The sequence below is a fragment of the Panthera uncia genome, assembly GCF_023721935.1.
Source record: "Panthera uncia isolate 11264 chromosome A1 unlocalized genomic scaffold, Puncia_PCG_1.0 HiC_scaffold_16, whole genome shotgun sequence".
Lineage (NCBI taxonomy): Eukaryota > Metazoa > Chordata > Mammalia > Carnivora > Felidae > Panthera > Panthera uncia.
The window spans coordinates 44522929-44535960 of record NW_026057576.1 but is presented as its reverse complement, the minus strand read 5'-3'; the positions used below and the strand labels follow the sequence as shown (position 1 = coordinate 44535960).

General features: G+C 34.0%; 1 protein-coding gene across 2 annotated transcripts in view; it reads left to right on the top strand.

Annotated features, from left to right (window-relative positions):
* The window catches only part of DACH1 (dachshund family transcription factor 1), a 397236-nt gene that overhangs the window by 158892 nt on the left and 225312 nt on the right, over nt 1–13032 (top strand). The gene's annotated exons all lie outside the window — the stretch shown is intronic.

The following is a 13032-nucleotide window of genomic DNA, read 5'->3' as shown; positions in this document are numbered from 1 at the left end:
TTTCTCCATCAATAAAGGGATATAATTATTTACTTTTATCTAAAATATCTGTCTAGGGGAATTGTTTGATTCATTCCTGTTCCGGTGCAATAAACGGCTCTAATACGGACTGGTTAAAAAATATTTTAAGTTTTCCATCATTTACCCCAGAAGTCAGCTTAGAGTTTCTTCCAAAGACTCTCAAGACCCAATATAATTTTTAAGGAAATTGTTTGTATTGCAGATATTCCAGTGGATTCATTTATTCTATTTTTTTAATAAGAATTGATAGGAAGAAGAGGCAGGGAAAGAAATGTAGAAGGCTTTTTTAAGTACTCTGTCATGTGTTTTTCAACCTGACACCCTTAAAATGATATTTATTCAAAACATTGTTTTGTTATTTGAACAATTCAATATCTTTCAGATATGAGTGGTTCAAAAATTTAAATCCCTTAGTGTGACTTTCAAGATCCTTTATGATTAGCTCTTGTTTACTTTCCCACCCATTTTTCTTGTAACACTCCCATCCCACTCACCACACACATACACACTACCTCATGCCTGCAATTCACATTTAGACTCCATAGTTCTGGTTCCCACTTATCTTTGGGTCTTTCTGTGCGGCTCCTCCAACTCCTTCCAGTGTTTCCATTTATGGGGAACTTTTTCTTTGAAATATGTCAAAGAAGGGAAGGCCTTGAAATGAATACATAAGGTGAAGTATATTAAAAAAAAATAAAACCAATCAATTCATTAATTTATCTACACAGAATTTTTTCAAATTCAAGAATTATAGGCTTGTTGAAGTCAGGTACTATTTTTTTTATTTTCCTTCTTGTCTATCTCCCTATAGACAAATGTGGTCTTGGGGTATATTATAGCAGACTATTTATAATTCCATATAGATGAGAGATATTCATGCAATTAAAAAAGTAACACCTTTTAGGGGTGCCTGGGTGGCTCAGTCAGTTAAGCGCCTGACTCTTGATTTCGGCTCAGATCATGGTCTCACAGCTCGGGGGATTGGGCTGCACCTTGGGCTCTGCATTGACAGCGAGAGTCTGCTTGGGTTTCTCCCTCTCTCTCTCTCTCTCTCTCTTTCTTTGCCCCTCCCTCTCTCTCTCTCTTTCTCAAAATAAATAAACTTGAAAAAAATAAATAACGTTTTATTACTAAAGGGCAAAACTTTATAGATTTTGGTGATGACTTAATATTACAAAAGAGTACCTATACAGTTTGGCTATGAATAAGTTATAGTCATTTTTAAAATACTTAAGAACCCTGATAAAAATGATTGACAAAATAACAATCATAAGCAGCATTTTAAGATTGAAAAGAAGTTGATTTATAAAAAGAGAAAAGAAGTTGGTAAAGGACAATACTCAGGAGATAGTAGCTTGCTGATTTGAATGTCTTGTAAATCCCATTACATTGTGAAAGTCACTATGTGCTGTTGATACCTTCAGCAAAGATTATTTTGTAATTATTATACTTCTGTAATTATCACATTCTTTACATGGTAGCTATAAAATTAAACAAAAGAAAGCATAATAGTTTGATTTGAAAAATATCAGAAAGGGGTGCCTGGGTGGCTCAGTACGTTGAGCGTCCAACTTCAGCTCAGGTCATGATCTCATGGTTCATGGGTTCGAGCCCCATGTCAGGCTCTGTGCTGACCATTTGCTCAGAGCCTGGAGCCTGTTTCAGATTCTTTGTCTCCTTCTCTCTCTGCCCCTCCCCCGCTCACACTTTGTCTCACTCTGTTTCTCAAAAGTAAATAAATGTAAAAAAAAAAATTTTAAATATCAGAAAAATTCCATCTAAAAAGTCATATTAAGTAGTTTCCAAGTAAGTTTTGTTTTTGATTTTGTTTTTTAAGTAGGCTCTACACCCAACGTGGGATTTGAACTCATGACCCCGGGATCAAGAGTCACAAGCTCTACCGACTGAACCAGCCAGATGTCCCCTCCAACTAAGTTTTTTAGCCCAAAGTAAAATATGCAGTGTCTCTCTTCAGATCTGTATTTGGAAAAATACAGATTTTTTATTTTCTCTGGGACATATAAAAGGGGTCATTTCCTTATTTAATATGATCATATTCCTATTTCAAAGGAATAAGATGAGAAATGAAAAATTATAAATCAACTGATTTGATTCCATCATATCAAACTCATTTTAATATCAGCCTTTAATTTGACCTTATAGTATGCTTGTTGATTTATTTGGTGCTATAGATAAAGGTATACGAGTGCAGAAGAGATAGTTTGTATTTTGTATGATTAATGGATTCTTGATCAGCATTTTATTTTTTATTCTTTTTCATTTTTGGTTTTAGTTAAAATTGCTAGTCCTTTGCTATAAAGCTTCAGTGGCCTCATTTTAATTTATACATGATTAGTAACTTTTGAACAAAAAAAATTGTAGTATTCTTCAAGTATATTATCATTTTTGTCCATTTCAGTGGGCCTGATGAAATTATCTTATGTGCTGTCTTTCAAGGATGAAAGACAGATAGTGGGATCTGTTTATAAAACACTGTGTGCCCTCGAATATCTGTTTGCATATCCATCTCTTCATCCCCACTTCCGTTGCTGTCTACAACCTGTCATCCTATTTTATCTAGATTTCTGCCATTATGTTCTAGCAGAGGTTTCATGCTCTAGTCTATCTCCACGGCTTCACCCCTGGCACCAGCTGTCATGTCATGTCATGTCATGTCATGTCATGTCATGTCATTTCATTTCATTTCATTTCATTTCATTTCATTTCCTTGCTTAAAGTCATCACTTTTTTTAAGTTTATTTATTTATTGAGAGAGAGAGAAAGAAGTGGGGGAATTGTGTGGGAGGGGTGGAGAGAAAGGGAAAGTAAGAATCCCAAGCAGGCTCTGGGAGACTCTGACGTGGGGCTCAATCCCAGGAACTGTGAGATCATGACCTGAGCAGAAATCAAGAGCTGGTCACTTAACTGTCTGAGCCACTCAGGTGCCCCAAGTTATCACTTTTATATAAATACAATCCAACCTACTAGCTAGGCCTTTAAGGCCCTTGGAAATCCGATTACAAATTATTCTTTTAACTTCATCTTGCCTTGATGTGAGACCCTAATTATTATTCTTAAGCAAGTTTTTTTTTTTTTTTCATGTCTTTGTTCTATATCTTCTCTCTGGAATATTTGCCTCTTCTCCTCCTCATCTCTTTGTGGATTCCAGTTCACCTTCAAGACCAAAATCAAGTATCAACAATTCTGGGAAGCTTAGAGCTACTCTACTTCTCCAGTGTCCACCATCTGCCCTTGGTTGTCATACACACAAGTTCATATTTAGGACCAGCCCAGTGCAAAATGAAAATGTGGGGCTCTTTATTAAAAAATGATAGGAATTCAAGATGGTGACAGTAGAGCACTAAATCTGGCACAAGAATGTCTTCTAAGAGTATCCCTGTGAAACTGCATTGCTTGCATACCCTGCTGGCCCTTCCTCAAGAAATGCTCCCAGAGCATGTCATTCACCCCCTTGTGATTTGGCATTACAACATGTTTGTTGCATGTATATGTATGTGTCTGTCACCCCTAGAGCTTATGAGTGGTTCATGAGGGAAAACACCACATCTTGATCTTCTTTAATGTTCTGTAACCTAGCAAATGTCCTCACAAAAAGAAAGGATTACTAAACTGCATTGAGTTGAGTAGGAAGATACTGGTGTGGAGAAAAGAATCTAAATGTGTATTTCTCCAAGACTTAAGTATAAAATATTTTGGGGACATAAAGTTTTTTGCGTAAATTAAAATGAAAATCATGATTTATCAATAACATCTTTAAAATAATTTCAGTAATCAAAACGAATTCTTAATACTGAGGCAGATTCATTACACGTGTGAGAATTCATTTTGAAATAGAGTACAAAGAATAATTCTAGAATAGACAGTACTAAGTTGATTTTCATATGAAAATGAATGCATTTTAACTTTATTGAACATTATGTAATACTTCAAATAAAAATACCCGTTTTCTTCAGAAACAGTAGATTTAGAATAAAATGTGCGATGGAAGAAAATTAGCATCAGCAAATAAAATTGTTCTGAAAAAGTATTTTGGCCAGTGAAATCATTAGGAAAACATAATAGTTCATATTTTTGAAAAAAAGGAATTTTATTTTTATATCAAACCAGCATATTAAGAGCATGGAAGTTGTCCAAGTAATCACATCACATAATTTTGCTAAAGTTCAGATACTAAAAATGAAATAGCAAGCAAATTGGGAAAGTATGTCTCACTGTTTTGATTATTTCAAATCTGAATATTTACAAATATGCTGTCTTGTTGGGATTTTAATTAAGGAACTGTTATTTTAAAAATTCATCTTCATCATTATAAAAATGCAAGTATTGTGTCCATACATATTAGCTTCTTAAATTTAAGCAGGATCAATAATATGTATATTCTTAACTTTTTGCTCCTTTATGTTTTCCTGATTGTTTACAGATGATGGTGTACATAATAAAATGCCACTTAAGAACTCTGAAACTCTCTATAGGGCTCTGTTCTGAGACCTGTAATATTTACATTAGAAAATATTTTAGGTGGTAAGGTTAGGGTTTATCCATGATGAGAAGGTTATGAACACTAAAATTCTTGATTGATGAGAAAAAAATGACCTGTTTCCAACAAGAAAAAAAAATAAACAGGAATAAATATAAGACATATGAGTGTACAAAAGATAAAGGCATCAATTCAAGATTAGTTGCTGGATTAGGGCTATGGGGGTGAGGAAAAGATGGAGGAGATATGGAATTGAGCACATTTACAAAATTCTTATGAACTATATAATAATTTGCCTATCATTATGGTGGAGACTTCATGGCATTCTGAAAACAGATGAGATTTGATATAGTTGGCTTTAAAAAATAAAAAGTTGATGTGCGGATGAGATGGAAAATCTAGTTGGCAAGTCTGATGGCAAGTTAATAGCAGAAATAATTTCCCCCAAATCTGAGTTATCAATGGATTGGAGGAGTTTCTTGGTAGTTGAGAAATTACCTATCTACCTATGCGTTCATTCATAGGCTTGGGCTGTGTGAATTCAATGAAGAAGTTGAATCCATAAAAACAGTTTTTGAATAAATTCATTTTTAATGATGTTTAATGATATTTTAATGATTATTTTTAATGTTGTTTGCACCACCCTCTTGCATACACTCACCATAAATGCTCATTTACATATAGGATAGTTTCTTTAAATGAGCCCCAATGTGCTGAGAGTTGTAGCCAATATCATTCTGGTCACTAAATAGTGCTGTAGGGCCAAATTTTTCTCATTTTTGGCCATGGACTTAATTCTTACTTCCAACCAGGAGTCATTGGATAAATAAAGGTCAACATCTCAACATAATATATTATCATTAGAAGAAAACCAAGTCCAGGACTTAGGTGCTTCACCTTGAGAATAATCATTGGGTGCTTTGTAGCTATTTAATAATTTTTGATTCTGTCCTAGACCTGTCTTAATCACCATTATCTTTAAACACAATGGATAATTCTTTATAATATAAATGGGCTAGTAAATATAAGTTAGTGCTTGTTCTCACATTACTATCATAAAAATATAAATGTAAATTAATACTTTTCAAATCAGATTTTATCAGAGAAACTACTATAGTGATTTTGGAAACAAAGAAGCATACTTGTAATAAATTATTTTAATGTTTATTAACACCTGCTTAGTTCTGCTCTTCCTTATTTGAAAAGAAATTAAATGCCATCATTTAAGTAGGTTGAAAGTGAGTTTTTATTGTTCTCTTTTCAATTCAGTAAAAAGCCTTTTTTTGTAGTGACTGCCTTTTAAGGTTGTACCCACCTTTTTTCTGCCCATACTTGGGCAGGTGATTTTGGACCATTTGTTAATAATCAAATTGCAATTGTTAGTTAGTCCAGGTTTATCAGTGCATCCAGTCTTAATGTGTAGACTTCACATAATTGGTATCATCATTCAAAATGCAACTTCGTTTCCTATCTTCTCCCATAAGAGTAAATCAAGAATTAGCTGGGAGGAACAGATTTACTCTGATTAAGAGTCTACTGTTAATTCTATGCAGATTCCTTACCCTACCCACAGGAGTTGAAGACTCTGGGTTTCTTTTCACAAAAAGTATGTTTACTTCTGATGCATAATATTAGCAATTGAGCTGTGGCCTATATATGCTCTTACATTTTAAGTAGTTACCAATAATTATGGTATTTATGATGCATCTTGCATAGTCAGCTTTCCTTACAGTAACAAATAACACCAAAATCTAGGTGGGTTATGACAACAGACTTTTATTTCTACTCCCAGTCATGGGCAAGTCTGTTGGGCCTCATTGGGGTCTGTTGTCCTGTGTGTTTTCATGGAAGAGCAGAAGCTCAGGAAGGGGCAGAGCTGTACAAGTGCGTGTCAGACTTCTGTTATGGCATGGGTCACATCTGTTCACATTCCCTTGGCCACAGCAAGTCCTAAGAAGGGAAAACCTTCTACATTGAAATAGTGTATTTTTCCTATACTACCTTCAGGAAAGTGTAGCAAATGGCACTGAAGAAAGAGAATGTGAACAAATAATACGATACCATATATTAGTCAACATGAATTTACTAAATGCCTCCTGTCCTTTGACTATGCTAACATACATACCCCAACGAGCAAGAAAGTAGAGTTCTTATTTAGAAGTAGATTTTTGAAAAAGAACCATCTTTAAGCGTGAGGAAATCCAAACCACTTACTCTTAAAATCTAGCTTGAGATGGCAAGAAATATGTTAGAATATAGGTTATTAAACAGATATTTGAAAATTCAGTCGTATATATTCTAAATTAGTTCCTTAATAAGAGTGGCCAGGCTCTTTAATATGATTTTCATATAACCTCTTGGAATGTTATGGTCTAATAATTTTTTCTCTTGTACAAAATTCTTGCGAATTGATTAAATTGACTTTAGGAGGGATCTATTTTTTTCTCACTAATTTTAAAGAAGTAATTTATGGTTTAATCCTTTAAAATAAAATTAACTCTCCATTTGGTGGCATCATTTATGCTGCTGTCAGCACCACCTTTTCCTAAGATAATTATTATCATGTGTTTCAGGAAAGATGTTAGGGTATATTTCAGTGCTTTTATTTTTTTAATCAACATTGTTCCTTGTCTCAGTAAATCTCTATTATTATACAAGTTCAATGCTAACTTTTGCGTGACAAATACTTTCTGCTTCAATGTGGAGGAAAAATAAATTTAAAGTAATTGCTTTCAGAGGTTTATTGTTTTATAGGACTATTGTAAGTAAATAGGATGTAAAGTATTTGTTAATGTTTGCTTGCTAAGCTATTGAAGGTAGATGTTTATATAAGCCCAGAATTATTTTCTTTCTTCCCTGTTTCATAGTACTTTAAGCTAATCAAGAAAATAATTCATTGGTGGCAAACTTTCGAAACCATTTTGCAAGAAATGTAGATTTAAATGCACTGTATGATTTTCATTTTAATTTACTGTCATAAAGGTGAAATTCATATGAAAATGATGTGCAATTTAGAGTCCTTTCAAATTGAGAACTTATTTCACATTTTTCAAAAGTACTTTGGATGTGAATAATTTGAGTTTAGCATATACGTTCCTTGAGCCTTGTTTGATCTTTAGAATACAATGTTGCAGCATGGGATAGGACGGGGAAAACATGGATTTTGCATAGCTTCATTCAAGTATCTGTTGAAAACATTCTTTTGATAGGAAAGAGAAGAAGCAAAAGGAGAAGGCAGTAGCAGAAACGAAAGCTTGCCCACTGTGTACACATGTGAATCATACACGTGTGTGTGTTTGTGTGTGTGTGTGTACAAATGTGTTTATAGAATTTGGGGTTGGCTATGTTGTTAATGGCAGCTGTGAAGCTGGACGGGCTAGTTTGTGTAATGGTGTCATGGCAGTTGGTCATCACAGAAAAGATTAAATATGACTGCAATGTTGCAGGAGAGCAGTGAACCAGGAATTTAGGCTCCCATGTCTAAAAACAACTGCAGAAGCAAACACAATGAAATAGCATGGAATTGAATTCACACCTCATTACAAAACCTGAATTTTTCCTTATACTTCCTTTCTTAGGATGAACATACCATGCCGTTCTGTTTCCCTACCTACACTTTATCATCTCATGTAAGATCCCTTCTGAGTTTTATTTTTATCTTTCCACCTCACTAAAACCTTATTCCTCTTTATTTTATTTCTACTTTATTATTGTAGTATATATCTTAAATTTCTTCTCCCAACCCTAGTTACCCTCTGAACTACCTCATACCAATTCTCCTTTCATTCTGCCACTGTTTCCCATTTCCTTTTCCATTCAGTCTTTCTGGTCTCCATGCTTTGATGTTTAAGTGATTTTCACTTACATATCTGAGCAAAAAGTCATCAAATAGAAATTAATTGGTAATAAGATACAGAGTGATATGCATTCGTGTATTATGGGAAGGCTACGTGGTGAATTAAGTATGATCATTTGCGGAAAACTGCACCTAAAATTACATGTATTAATTATAAATGTTATAGTTATCAACAATCATACTGAGTTTATTATATCTCAGATTTAAATAAACTCTTACCAAGAAAATATCTTGATCATGTAGTAATTTAATAAGCATTCATATTTATTGATTCATATTCATATATATATATAAACATTTATGAAAAAAGATCTACTTAAATGAACCTGTGTTTCTGTTAAAAACGCTGTCAGTTAATACCCTTTTGTGTGTACCTCATTTCTGCATGTATACATCTATCAGTCCTGCAAATTATTAATATCTACTACATGCTTGAAGATCAAGGAGAACTGGTAAAGGTTTATTAGCAAGTCTGATTTTAGATTTTAGGGCAAGTGCTGGTTTTGTATTTTTTAATCTATAATTCAGGAAAAGTTACTAGAAAATAATTCACTAGTTAAAGTTAAAATTTAGAAGTCTTTAAATTAACTTCAGTTAATTAATGGATTTTGCTTTTAACTTATTAAAAGTTAATCTTTTTGAACTTCTCATAGCCAGTTAAAAGCTAAGATGTGGTGAGGGATATGAAACGTTTAGAAACATCCACATGTATTAATTGTTGTTTTCAAATATGAAGTTTGCATTATTTACTCGAGTTCTACAGAGGGGGGAAAGCTAAAGGCATCTTCCTTCCCACAACATTAGAATATTAGTATGTTTGTGCTTAGGGGGCTAGTCCAGGTACTCTCAGTTGTTTAACCTCCTCTATGGCACTTCCGTAAATGTATCATATAAATTAAAGCTGTCTCTTGCCGTATGTTCCTGAACTTGCTTTCTTAACAGTAGGAATGCCTTTCAGTTTTCGCTGAGATCAATTTTTTGTTTTATTTCTTTGTCCTTTCTTTTTTCTTTTTTCTCCCTCCATTTGCCATTTCACTGGCTTTAGCATGTATGGAGAATGTTAGCACGTGTCAAAACTGTGTGTGTGCATGCACGTGTGCACATGTATGCTTTTTACAGAACTTCAGAATACATTAGTCAAGAAAATCTAACAAACAGAGACTAAACAATATAATAGAAAAGGTGCATTTAAAATTAAGATGATTCAGTCAACTGGTTTAGGCAGTACAAATTTAGAACTGGGCAAAACAAGAAAAGGAGCATCACTTTTACAATGTTTTGATGAAAAGCAATTAACATTTTGGCATACAGTGAATCTACAAAAATTTTATATATTTGACTAAAATGTTTATTTGAGAGAGTTAATATGGGCTTTGACACCACTTCAAATATTTCTTCCAACTTTATGAAGAGTTTTGTGTGAAAGTTGAAAACAAGAGAAATTCCTTGGATTGATTCAAAGTTCTTTTTTAAAAAAATGTTTATTTGAGAGAGGAAAAGAGAGGGAGGAGGGGCAGAGAGAGAGGGAGAGAGAGAATCCCAAGCAGGCTCCGCACTGTCAGCACAGAGCCTGATGCAGGACTTGATCCCATGAACCTGAGCCAAAATCAAGAGTCGGTTCCTCAACCTACTGAACCACTCAGGTGCCCCCAAAATGTCTTCTATAGCAAAATTCTACCATTGTTATTTTTAATCCTGTTCAGATTGATACCTTACCTACTACTAGGCTTTGCTCATAAACTATCCACCACACATCACCCATTTAGGTATAGTAAATCTTAACAATAAACCCAACAAGAGTATGGAGTTTTGTACCATATCTTGTAGGAAGATATATAGTAGTCTCTTCTTATCTCTGGTTTCAGTTACCTGATGTCAACATGGTCTGAAAGCAGATGATTCCCCTTCTTGCATAATATCAAAAGGTCTGTAGCAGCCTAATGCTGCATCACAGGGCCTCTGTCATTTGCCTCACTTCATTTCAGCACGTAAGCATTTTGTCATCTCCCATCATCACGAGAGATGGAAGGTGTGTGTAGTACAATAAAATAGTTTGAGAGAGAGACCACATTTACATAACTTTTATTATAGTATGTTGTTATAGTTGTTATATTTTATTATTAATTGTTATTGTTACTCTCTTACTGTACCTAACTTGTAAATTAAACTTTATTTTAGATATGTATGTATAAGAAAAACCAGTATATAGTTTGGTACTGCCTGTGGTTTCAGGCATCGACTGGAGGTCTTAGAGCATATCTTCCCAACAGATAAGGAGGGACCACTGTACTGCTCTTTCTCACTCAAACAGGGAGAACTTACGATTTAATATTCGTTTTTGAGGTCTAAAGAAGCCCTGTGTTTGGGAATATGGAAAGCTAGTTTTCAGAAAAGTCAGATTAAATGTTAACAAAAAAAGAAATGAAATTTGAAAGTTGACCACCTTGGGGCACCCGGGTGGCTCAGTAAATTGAGCCTCTGATTCTTTTATTTATTTATTTATTTATTTATTTAACCTTTATTTATTTTTGAGACAGAGAGAGACAGAGCATGAATGGGGGAGGGTCAGAGAGAGAGGGAGACACAGAATCCGAAACAGGCTCCAGGCTCTGAGCCATCAGCACAGAGCCCGATGCGGGGCTTGAACTCACGGACCGCGAGATCGTGACCTGAGCCAAAGTCGGACGCTTAACCGACTGAGCCACCCAGGCACCCCTGAGCCTCTGATTCTTGAGTTAGGCTCAGATCATAATCCCAGGGTCGTGGGATCCAGCCGTGTCTCAAGCTCTGCGCTGAGCGTGGAGCCTGCTCAAGATTCTCTCTCTCTCTCTCTCTCTCTCTCTCTCTCTCTCTCTCCCTGCTCCTCTCCTTCTTGCTCTTTCTCTAAAATAAAAACAAACAAAAAAGAAAAACACAAAGAAAGTTGACTACCTCAAAGTGTAAGTAAAGCTGAGAGTTTTTTATGTAGTTAGCCATCCACATGTCTTCATTTTTCATCAATTTTTAAAGTTTTTGACAAAAACATTTTCTTTTGCATTTGCAGTTCCTCTTGGACTTGCAGTTCCTGTAGGACTTTTGGAGGCTAAACTTGCCCTAAGGGAAATAGCCAAGTTACAAATTCTAGTCAGTAAAGACTCGAAATTATGCTCCTAATACACAGGCAAGTTAGGATCCGCTTCTAATTATTCTGTGCTAATATTTATTATATATATATATATATATATATATATATATATATATAACGTTATATATAATATAACTTTATTTTGTGCTAATGCTTCTAAAATAAAATACTCTTCTGTAATTATACAATTTACTTTTAATATTTTCAGAGTGTCATTTGTTAGTGTTTCCTGGTGTTTGAAAAATAATTTGCTTTTAATATCACTTAATCCATCTCTGGATGCTCTACTTTCTTGCTTTCCTGATTAAAAACAAAACAGAATGAAGCAAAACCTTGTCCATTGCCAAAATCTAGAAGATTTCAAAAAAGAAAGTAAAGCTAACCTATAATCGCATACAAGAGGAAAACCACTGATAGCACATATACGGTGACCATACTATGGTCTAGCTTGTTGCAAAACATAAAAATCTACCATAACATGTTTTTGTATCCTTTTTGTTTAGCTTCCTAAAAATATAGTTTTAATGACCTGCTAGAATTTCAAACAAAGATCTCTTGTACTGTATTCAAATCAACACATTTATATGAACCTTTAGGGTTTTATTTTTACGTGCTCTCTATCTCTCATTACCTCAGGATAAATTCTAAGATTTGTCAATATGAACCTATTGGGCCAAAAGTATTTATATTAAAAATTGTGATACATTAGGCCAGTGGTCCTTGAAAAATATGCAATGTGTGTACTTTTATCAGTGTTGTATCAGTGCTTTTTTTTTTTTTTTTTTAGCTTTGCCAATGTGATGGACAGAATGTGATATTTTATACTTGGTTTGATCTTTGATTTCTTTTTTACTAGTAAGGTTGCAGTTTTTTCTATGTTTATTATTATATATTTATGTTCTTCCTTTTTATATTCTTTTGCCATTTAATATTGGACTCTTTATTGTTTATAAATTAAGGGCAATAAGCTTTTGTCTTTGATATACACATTTTTTATTTTGTCCCTAATCTTTCAATATTGGGTCTCCTAAAAATGTTTTTAATTTCTATGCAGATAGTTCTATCAATCAATTTTATAGTTTCTGGCACTAATGTCATGCTTATAAAGTTCTTTATTATCCCAAGTATAGTTTTCTTTTAGTCTTTTTCAATTTTTAAGCATGTAATTACTTAATCTACTTCCTTAAATGCATAAAATGGGAATCTATTTCAACTTTCCAAATAAGTGAAATGTTCTGATACCATGTTTTGAATAATGTAGCCTTACAATGCGATTAAATGCAGGATTTTAGGACTTTTGTATATAATCATGCATATGTAGGGAGGAATCTATGAAAATAAAATTTTAGTCTCAAGATGGTTTATTTTTGATGACGATGCAGATGCATAGATTAAATCAAATGGTTAGAAATGTACACCTTGGGGCACCTGGGTGGCTCAGTCAGTTAAGCCACTGGGTGACTCAGTTAAGAGTCAGACGACTCTTGGTTTCAGCTTAGGTCATGATCTCACAGTTCGAGAGTTTGAGTCCTG